This window comes from Chanos chanos, chromosome 4 (assembly GCF_902362185.1).
Source record: "Chanos chanos chromosome 4, fChaCha1.1, whole genome shotgun sequence".
NCBI lineage: Eukaryota > Metazoa > Chordata > Actinopteri > Gonorynchiformes > Chanidae > Chanos > Chanos chanos.
This window is the reverse complement of record NC_044498.1, coordinates 12,862,929-12,873,707: the sequence shown is the minus strand read 5'-3', so window position 1 is coordinate 12,873,707 and position 10,779 is coordinate 12,862,929. Positions and strand designations below refer to the sequence as shown.

Here is a 10,779-nt window from a genome sequence, read left to right as displayed (position 1 = left end):
AGGGAATGGTGAGAACAGTAAAAGGACCAGTAGCTTCCTGTGTGTACTGGAGACCACAGCCTTAACCTGGCTATTTAGTATCTCTGATGAAGGATGTGTCGGGAGTGTGTGAGCATCAGTTGACATATTCCGTGTTTAATAGCGTGGAACAATATCTGTTTTGAGAGCATTTATTCATACATGATATGGGCAGAGTAAATACTTTTAGTAGAGCCTACTCAGACTAAAATATTTTTTATAGTCAGTTGAGTACTAACAAAGTATGAGTATTCACATTTTGTAATGAATGACTTTAAATTGCAAGCTTTATAGAAATCTCATCTTCTTTGGCATAGTCCAAAGTACTAGATGATGTTTAAATAAACGGCTAAAAACAGCATGCTAAACTCTCTGATATTTTGTTACATTGGTTTATCAAACCACAGCGCATTCTAGTTTTGCAAGGCACTGGACACAATATTAATTTTGCAATTTCTTTGTTAAGTTTGACATCTTACCTCAAATTCATTATAATAAGCCATACAATTGACAGCTCATATGACAACTGGAAAGAATATGGATCTTGAGGTAAAGGATCGATTCAATCTTGTTTTGTTTTATTATTTTATTTTCCCACTAATATACTCAAACATGGAGTGACAAAAGAAATCTGAAATATGTATCTTAGGGAAGCAATTTTGCCACATCTACAACATACACATTTGTAACTCGAGTCATTTGTATTTTTAGAGCGCCCCTACATGACCCACATGGAAATGTTTGACCAGTTAGAGGTGTGATATTTTACAAATATCGCACATTTGCAGACAGCTTTTTTTGTTTGTCCACGGAAGTTTGTCAAGGGAAAACAAATGTGTTTGAGGCAGGCCACCAATAGGAACTTGAATCAAATTTTTACCGCAACAGTGCATTGTTTTCTATCTGAGATCACTAAATTTGAAAAAGGAAAATGTTCTGTTTTGCACAAAATCCTTCTGTATTTATTTGAAATATTAGATCGTTCACATTCACATTTAATGTTATTAATACAAATAATTAGGTTTAAATGAAGGAATCTTTATACACATTCAAATTTATTTACCAATTTACCAAAAGTGAATACTTTTGCCTGTAAATGAAAGAGCTTTCTTTCTACTTCTAGGAGAAAACAATTTTCTTATAATTTCTAGTCTATGCTAATGCGGTAATCCAAGTTTCTCTCAAATTTCAGTTATGAAGTAACAAACTTTTTCTCTTGTAAATTGTTTTGTCATCAACCAGTTTAAAAGAGCTATTTTCAACTGTGTAAATACAACAGACATCTCAGCTGACTCAAAGACCACTTGCATAACAACCCAAAAATACTCTCTGAGTTAAAGTGTGTTTTCACAGCTCTTATTTCTTCAAAACTGGAGCTGAAAATAGAACTTTTCATGTTAATTTCAGAGGGAAGCATTTTACATTTTACCACCAGTATGGCTCTGATTTAAGAGCACTTATTTCTCAGTAGTTTACAGCTGATTAGTGGGCAAGGCTTTTAATTCAGTACCATCACCGAACTCCCCAAATTCTTTGATTGAACTGACAGAATTATCAATTTTTGCTATACTCAGCTCACCTCTCTCTCTTTTCTCTCTCTCTCTCTCTCTCTCTCTATGTCTTTCAAGACAAGCCCCATAGATGATGGATGCCTGAGGTGTCTTTGTCATGGTTGAGTTGCTGACTGTCAAAGGCAAATTAATGATGGGTGTTGAAAAAGTGATGACAGAAAGTTTCAGTAACTAAAAGGCAAAATGTCCACACTGAATAAAAATCAGAACACGCCCCCCCCCCCCCTTCCCTAATGTAAAAACAAACTTTCATAAGTCTTTGATGCTAACATTTTGTGCAAATAAAAAAAAAGCATACTCTCCAGCCCTCATCAGTAAACCAGATCTCATCAGTGCTGATGAAAACACTAATGAAGGCCTGTCAAGGGACCTTAAAGTTTGTTGCTGTATATAAAATGATTCCTCCAAAACTTTCCCCATCAGTCAATAATGGGGGTAATTTTCTGTTGTGCATTTCTTTACCATGCAGAATGTAAATCCAGTGCTCCCAGTGCCCTGTACTCACTCATGTTTGATTGTTTTTTTCTGATGGGAGAACGACCTAATCTCGAACTTGATTCTTTTAAAATCCTCTGGGACCTGAATGTCTTACCAGTGAGAGGAAAGCTAAGAATGAGATATTAATCCCACCAGAATCAGATATGAGCCTGCCTGATGCAAATCTTATGATCTTAATCGCATCAAAGAGAAAATCAAGTACTATTACCTTAAAGCAATATGCCGTTCTGTTTTCACTGGTGGGAACAATACTGATGGAATCGGCCAGTCTTATACAGGTCCAATTTTAAACCCTCCCAGGCTATTAAGGTTCAAACATATATCACTGACCATTCTGTTTAGAATAAAATCCTGGATTTACTGAATAATGAAGAGATGAGGCGGAGGAGAAGAAGGGGGGGGGGGGGGGTGAACAAAGCGAGAGGGCTCTACTCTGATAAGACCAGACCCAGTCACACAGATGGAGATCAAAGCAAGCGGGCGGGCATTTCAGCTAGATTAAAGCAAAGCGAAGGACAAACAAAATCCTCTGAGTTTTAATGAGGGGAAATTAAGGCCATGGCACAGTGTTAGAGGAATAAAAACAAACAAGACAACTGCCAAACGACACATCTTGAAGAAACATCTCCCTCTTGTCTCGGTCTGCACCACCCCTTTTCCCCTTGTGCTGCTCATTTCAAGAGCTGTAAAGTTCCGCTCTCAAAGTTAGACAATGACAGCAAGAATCTGTATTTCTGGATGAGTCAAAATGACATTGCTGTATTTCCTCTGCTTCGTATTCCTTAGAACACATATCATCAAACCTGCACACTGGTCAATCCTAAAGAGCAATGGACAGACCATATGAATGTCTGCTGATCCTACAGTACAAGCACACCTACACAGCAGAATGTTGTAGCTAAAATGTGAAGTGATACAGCTGAAATGTAAGGTGATGATTAAAACAACATCCTGTGGTGGAAAATGTTACAGAGACCTTAATCTGTCATTAATCTTTCTGTTAATCAGCACAATTGTGGCTGTACAGCAGATGGCTAATCGATTCTGTAAGCTATAAATAGCTGTGAGCTGTGTGGCAAAAACATCACATCACACTGGTGAACATTAATTAAACAGGTTCTTAGGAAGTATTTGGATGTGGAGCTTTGTGTGTTCTTCCTCTCTCTCTCTCTCTCTCTCTCTCTCTCTCTTTCTCCCCCTCTCTCCATCTCTCTCTCTCCCACTGGCTGAATGACTCCCTTTCCCATTCTTATTTCCCACTGCCCTTTTTTTACCCATTTCTCTCCGCATGTCACTACATGATTATAGCTTTTACGTCTCAGTCGTCCTTGAAAAAGTCAGTGTTCTTCTGAAGGAACAGCACAAGAACGGCTGACCTTTCCAGAAATGACCCCATAGACCATGTAGGGTTAAGACAGGTCAAAATGAAGGGTCCCTCTCAAGGGCTACTCCTCAGAGCTTGCTCAGACCTCTAAAGAGAACAGATGAAATACAGTCACCTTTAAAACAGTATAAATTGGACATAATGTACGCCATTGAAGTACTTCAAACAGCGGAGGGGCCTCATTCTACTAGAAAAGTTTACTGCTGGAAAAATGCAATTATGCTCTTAATACCACCAGTAAAGCTCTTAGCTTTCTGAACATTGTGATCTCTGCCATCATCCAAAGACATCTGTAGTGGGTTGTGGGAGTGTGGCAGGAGGTACACTTGTTGAAACGTAAATGTGATGTTTCAAATGAAGTGCAACAAAATTCCGCTGAGAATGGTGAAGGGCCTGGGCCATATTGCATGTGAGGTGTTAGTTTAATGGCTGTTATTGTCCCTGCTATTGTCTACACTGGGTACTTACTATGCAAACTTACCAGAGAGCACTGCCTCCAGTATCTCTGCAAAAAGAGGCCATTGTAGGACAGCTGAGTTGGGAAAAAAAAGACAAGGCAACACTTTCACTGAGTTCAAAGAGAAGCAGATTAGTGGAGGGCTATAGAATCTAAGGACACGTTCATCAAATCATTCAGCTTTGAAATTGGAGAGGTCTACTCAGATCTTTCTGGGCTTAAGAGACATTTGGAAATGGTTTGAAAAGACAAAAAATCATTGGGTGTTTGAGAAAACAGCTTCCAGCAGTTTATGTTGTATTTTTGGTTCATTTACTGCAAAAACTGGACCTCATTGCAAAGATCAAAAAAAAAAAAATCCCAGTTATTCCAATGAAAATTACAGACCCTGCCAGGTGGCACAGATATTTTAGTCAGCAAACCATGGCTTTGTTGTGTTTGCACTGAATGAGCATTCGAACCTACACTTTTGTCAGCACTCCAAAATACGCTCCAAAAATTTGCTAAGAATACTAATTCTAGCAATATTCCTCAGTTCATCTATTCCTGCACAGTCTTGCACCATGACAAAGACAGTTCACAAACACACTTATATTTTACTTCTTTGGTGGGTAACCACTGTTGCACTGGCACTAAATTTTTCATGTGTTAAAGAGTATTCCTGAACAATATGAGCTAAGCATCAGAGAATATCCTGGCTACTATATGTTCCTCTGCACACCTCCTCAAACCTTGCCAAGCAGGTGCAGTTTTCCTTTACTGGGTATGTTCAGTCAGTATACATGTAAATTGCATATAATTAGAATGTTGTGCAGAGATTTCTTGCACACTTTGCTCTGAACGTTTTCCAGTATCCTTTTCATTTTAATGTCAATACAGCTATCAAAGTTGACTGTATTAATGTAAACAAAAGTATGCACCATTAATATTAATAAAGATGGCTGTATTTAGATTGTAGTGGTGTTCCTCTTTCTCCCTTCACTTTAAGCAATCATTATTATCATACTTTCTTCAAGTGGCTGTTATCCATTTTCATACCAAGGCTAAACAAGAGAATATAAACATATATAATTAACAAGAGAATAGTTTCACTGTAAAGTGATAAATGTATGTGTTTCACTGAGTTCATTTGAGTTATGGTTCTCTTATTTTTTTTTACTGAATAATTTAATTAATAGCAATTATCTGATGATACTTGTCAAAGCTGCCAGGAGTTGATGGGGCAGTGTAAACATGTTTACTTCCAAAGACAACTGCCAGCTATGTAATGCTGGTTAACTGGGCCATCCAAACTAGAAGCGAAAAATTCACTTGCTCTAATGGAGACTTTAATCCCCAAAATCAGCAAGATCAGCATCCTTATAGACATGTCCTATATCTATGTGTTTGTTAATAAGGAACTGTTTGAAAGTGCATGTTTAGAGTCTCAGAATTTGGAATATATCCAATATATACACATTTTAAAATATAAGAAATTTTGTACCAAATGAATCTATTCGTGTGTTCTCTAAACTTATCTCCACAGGGAAATTAGTTTTGTTCAATGCTGATTAGACATTCCTGATGCTAGATATTGTGGAATATGCTATTTAGACATCCCTGATGCTACAAGCGATATAACATCTTATTATAATTAATCAGCTTCACTAAAAATCATTATTGTTTGAGAGTTGTAAAGCTGAAAGCCCGTTGCATTCATATACTCTTCAATGATTTATATACACCTGGAGGAATAGGGACACCCCTAGTTATAGCGTTTATTTCAGGGAATCTCTTAAGTCGACAGAAGCCGGTTCAACCTCCATACATGACAACCCATTCACTCATGACAACGAGGAAGAATGATGGGGAGATTATCAGGACATGGTGTGCTTTTTCTTTAAATATTCTGAAACCAGCTGCCAACTTTGGAATGCTGGTGTTGGGTCTGAATGGTATGTAAGGAGCTTAAGACACTGTAGAAGACATTCTGACATTGTTTAGATTTCATTTTACTCATGGCTTACAATTAAGGCTGTGACATCACCATTTTAATGTTTAGTTGTTACACATTGTACCATGGTTTTCAAGAGAGATGCAATACCACTTTACTACTGGTGAGTCAAATTTGACCTAATGAATATCAGGGCATGAGAAGTAATCATTTCTCCCTCTTCCATATTATTTGTATATATTGACAGATGTCAATACATAATTTATCACTGTTGAATATTTAAGGTCTTTTCACTGTGCCATCACTTGGTTGCACTGTTCATCCATACAATCAAATTTTACTTTTTGATTTGTTTGAAAGAGCAAAAACAGGTTTTGATTGGCGCTTTTGGTTAAGGCACTGTCTAATACTTCAGAGCTTTGTACGACATCTGGGACTCACAGTTTGAATTCCAGCTGTGTCACACTTGCCATCTGTGCCCACGAATCCAAAAGAACACATTTGGCTGTGTTCCTTGAATGGATGAGTTGGCCAGGGTCTCTCTGCCGCTTTCCCTCAGCGGTTGGCACTGATGGTCAACTGTCTTTGTAGTTGCCAGAAGAATCAAATGAACAGCATTCTCTTTCAAGTGTGTTACATCACTTGATGGTACTACTCAGCTTAGTGTTGAAAAATTGGTTTTGTATGAGGGGCATGTTCGCTTCAGTATTGGGGAGACATACATGGTAGGTTTGGTAGGTTTACTGAGCCTTTTAAATTATGGGGGGGGGGTGGAATAGCAGTTGTGAAATGGGAATAGCACTCACTGTCTGGAATGAAAATTACAGTGCCTGAAGTCCATTTAATTATGTTTTACAAACTTACTTCCAAGCATACTTGCCATGTTTGGAGTGTAAATGGAGGATCAGTTGATTTTGTAAACATGAGCTAAACCTGTCTTGGGTAATTAAGTACTATTCAAAACACCAGGCTGAGAATTTTATAATTTGTAGTATGTTGCAGACCTTAAATTATAGAATACGCAGGAGTACATTTCTCTTTTCGTGATTTTTCTACTCTTATAGAATAATACCTTTGTTGACTTTACTGTTCTGCACAGAACTCTTTTCTCAGCACTGACTCGACATACCTGATGAGAGAAATTATACAACAGTTAATTAATTATGTTTATTAAATCATGAAACAACTGATTAAGCTTCATTAAAAGTCATTATTCAACAAAAGTCATAAAAACCTGGAAGCTCTTTAGATTCATGCAGTCATATGCACTTCCATAAATCTAGATACCCATGTACCAGAAGAAGGAACACCAGTCCAAGTCATTTAAAAAAAAAAAAAAAAAAAATCAACCGCTAAGTGAACAGAAGTTATTCTGACCTTTTGTAGAATATGTGGGTATATATGTTGGACTTTTCCCCATTCCTCTGTGCAGATGTCTTCCAGCTCAGAAATATTTTGGGTCTTCACCCAATTTCTCCAACTTGCCTCCCCTCTGGTTGTAGATGAACAGTTCAGTTTATATATCTTTAGTACAAAACAAAGTACAAAGGTCCAGAGAGCTTCAGTCTTGTTAAGGTTTTCCTCCACATATTCCATATGATGTTTTTTTTCATGGGGCCACCAGGAAATCTTTCCTTTTAGCAAGTCTTCATGCAGTTCATTGTGCAATAAGCAGTTTAATATCATGACTATGTGAATAATTACTCCAGTGTCACATGAATACTTTGCAGAAATATGTGGGTTTTATTCTGCAAGGGTTTCTTTTTTTTTTTTACAACACTGTCAGTGTTTTCTTGATCTTCCAAATCCTGCTTTCACCTGAAGTGTTGCATTAAGCTTTCGTTTCTTGACAATGTTTTCAGTTAACTGAAATTCGTAGCTGCAAGCATTTAGAGAGATGTTTACAAACTAAAGTTAAAGTAATCATCTTTAATTTCAAACAGCTGTTGAGAGGAGCCCATGGATTTTGAAACCAAACAAAACAAGACTTGCTAACCATCAGATTAGAAGGTAGAGAGTTTCTTCAGGGAAATACTTCAACCCTGGAATTTTCTTCACTGGATTAACTGAAATGCCACAAAAATAAATAATTTTAATTAATTAATTAATTATTATTATTATTGTTGTTATTCATGTTGTTGTTATTATTATTTTTTTAAATCTACAGAACGGTAACTATGCGTTAAAATGCAATGCATAATATATGTCATGCACAGGTTTGGGCAGCTTTAGTTAGCTTAAACATTCATTGGAAGTTTGTCCAGAAGTACCAATTTACAGAAAACTGTAGTTTATACCTTCAGCAAAAATTGTGCTTCCAAACACTGTCTCTTTTTGACACAGCTGTAAACATAAAGTTACTTGCTCCAGGTTAAATAATACATGTCTATTATAATTCAAATCACTCCAGTCCAGTTTATGAGAGTCTTATGACGGTGTCAGTGACATATTGTAACATATTACAAACACACACATAAATAGTATACTTCATATAAAGTCATAACTTCAGAGAGTACATGAGTGATCATCACTTATCAGCATTTACATGGAAATATGAATCCCAACACTGCAATTTTTCATCTATACAAAATCACCCCAGGACAAAAGACTTCCTGATGACACTAAGAAAAAGGGGCTGCATTCTGCTCTCTGGTAGCTGAGGCTGACATGTGGCTACACAGTCTAATGTACTGGAAAGCATTGCTGACTAAGATAATAGTTCCTTGATGATAACACTCATGCCACCCTCCCCTTGCTTGGCTGTTTTCCCCATTTTTTTACATTGAGGGACTGGATAGCAGGGAGAGATGGATTTGTGGAAAGATGGATAGGAGGAAAGCGCATTTCATCAGACTGGTTGGCAAATTAATGTTAAATGACTGATTGCAAGACAAAATAACCTGCACACATCCTAAATAAAGATATATTTGTGCTCCACACCAAACCACAGAAAGTTTTGGAAAGTGCTTGCTACACACAAAGAATAACTTTAAAATGGTCCCAGGACATAGCTAATGGGGTCCCTCACCAGCTATTGATAATGTGTTGTTATTCTGGCTGTATGTGCATATTTTGGAGCCCTATGTTTGATGCGCTCATGTATTTAGACTGCCTCATTTAGGGCCATTTCTGCTTTTCTCTCTTAGCATGCTACAAGGGAGATACAAAATGTGATGGTTTCATTTTTTCACCTTTAACATACTTTTATGTCTCAAGTTAAGGTGATAGTTTGCTTCTGGTTCTGGTTCTGCCTTCGGGGATCCTGCAGCACCCTTGATTTTGATTATCTAAAGCTTCATCATATTTCATCAAACACAATCATTTCTATTGTGATGGCCTCCCCTCTGCATCTTGTCTTTTGAATTTGTTTGCAGATTGGGTGTCAGAGTGGGAGGGCCTTGAGAATGCTGGACACCTGGGAGTTCCACTTAATTTACAGTTAATTTATGGGTTGTTTTTCCCTTTATAATAAATTTACCTTTTTCTTTTTTTTAATTTGATCATGCATGGTCTACCCTCTTGTCACCTCTTTTGAGCTCGGTCATGACAAAATGGGGGGCTCATAGGTTGTTGTGTCTTTTGGTTTGGGTAAAACTTTGAGATTGATTTTCCTTTGTATAGTTTGGCCTTCTGTTTGTTTCGAGTAGGTCACACATGTTTGGCTCTTTGTTTCCCCTTTCATTTTTTCAGTTTTTGAGGGGAATTCGTTTGCAGCGCTTGAGGAAAGGGGCCCTTTGGACCTCCATTTCTTTGGCCTGTGCTTGACTGAGTCAAGTTGTGGACTGTGCCAGGCCTGGAGGTAAGACTGGTTCTTTGGTGTGTGGCTGTTTGGCTCTATCATCTGGAGCTATCTACCTGTTAAGTTTAACCATGTTGTCCCCGATGGACTTCATCGGTGTTCATTTTTGTTAGAGTGACGGTGAACGTGGGTGCGGCAGTTTTCCAGGGAGCACTTCCGTGGTTGCGTGGAGTTGCCGTTTTTCAGTTGCTTCCCGTGCTAGTGGGCTTTCAGTGCATAAGTACCCACCACAAGTAATCGCACAAAAACTGAGGGTTGAGTTTAGCTCGTTAATTGGACATGCATCTTGGGGTGGGGATGCTCCAAGTGTTGGCGCTTTATTGTTGCCAAAGTATTTCAGTGTTGTCACACTTTTGTATCAGTGTTGGTAAGTTCCTATTTGTTACATTTGTGCCATGGACTCTGCTGAAGTTGAGTTTCTTCAGTCCCCCACGGAAGTACTCCTGGAGAAATGTAAGAAGCAACAATTGCTGAAAATTGCTGAGCATTATAAAATTGAAATTGGAGTACAGAGAAGACAAGATGACAAAGGCTACTCTGTGTGCAAATTTGGTAGAGGCAGGTGTTTTAATTTCATCAAGCCCACCTAGTACTGGCCTTTCAGTACCTGTAGTTTCCCCTGGTTTAAATTTTGAGCCACAAAAGGAGCTTTTGATGTTTCAACTGGAACCATGGCAGCAGCAATTGCAGTCAGAAAAACTGAAACATCAAAAAGAGCTGGAATTGGAACAGATGAAATTGCAAACAGAGAAAGCATGGTTGGATGGTTGATTAGTTTGCTGCTTGGCTGGTCAAACAGTTGGTTGGTTGGTTGGTTTGCAGGACAATTGGTTTGTTGAGTAGTTAGGTTGATTGGTTGGATGATTGATTGTTTAGTTGGTTGGTTGGCTGGGCAGACATTTGGTTGAGTAGTTTTGGTGATTGGTTCGGTTTGTTTGATGGTTGGTTGGTGAACAGTTTAGTTGGTTGTTTGGCCATTGGTTTATTTTGCTGGGAAGAGAATCCCCCAAAACTTCTGTCTGTTGTTGCCCCACTGGCGAGCCCTTTGAAATCTCAGTCAAAATACATCTCAGGGGTATTCCAGAGAGCGGGTTTAGTGAAAACTAGCTAACTCAGAGT

General features: G+C 38.1%; 1 protein-coding gene across 1 annotated transcript in view; it reads left to right on the top strand.

The window, feature by feature from the left end:
• The first annotated feature begins 4,419 nt into the window (after window positions 1-4,419).
• The window catches only part of cntnap5l (contactin associated protein family member 5 like), a 46,172-nt gene continuing 39,812 nt past the window's right edge, over window positions 4,420-10,779 (top strand). The window contains exon 1 of the mRNA XM_030770644.1: window positions 4,420-4,486. The gene's annotated coding sequence lies outside the window, so the exon portion shown is untranslated. The remainder of the gene's footprint in view (window positions 4,487-10,779) is intronic.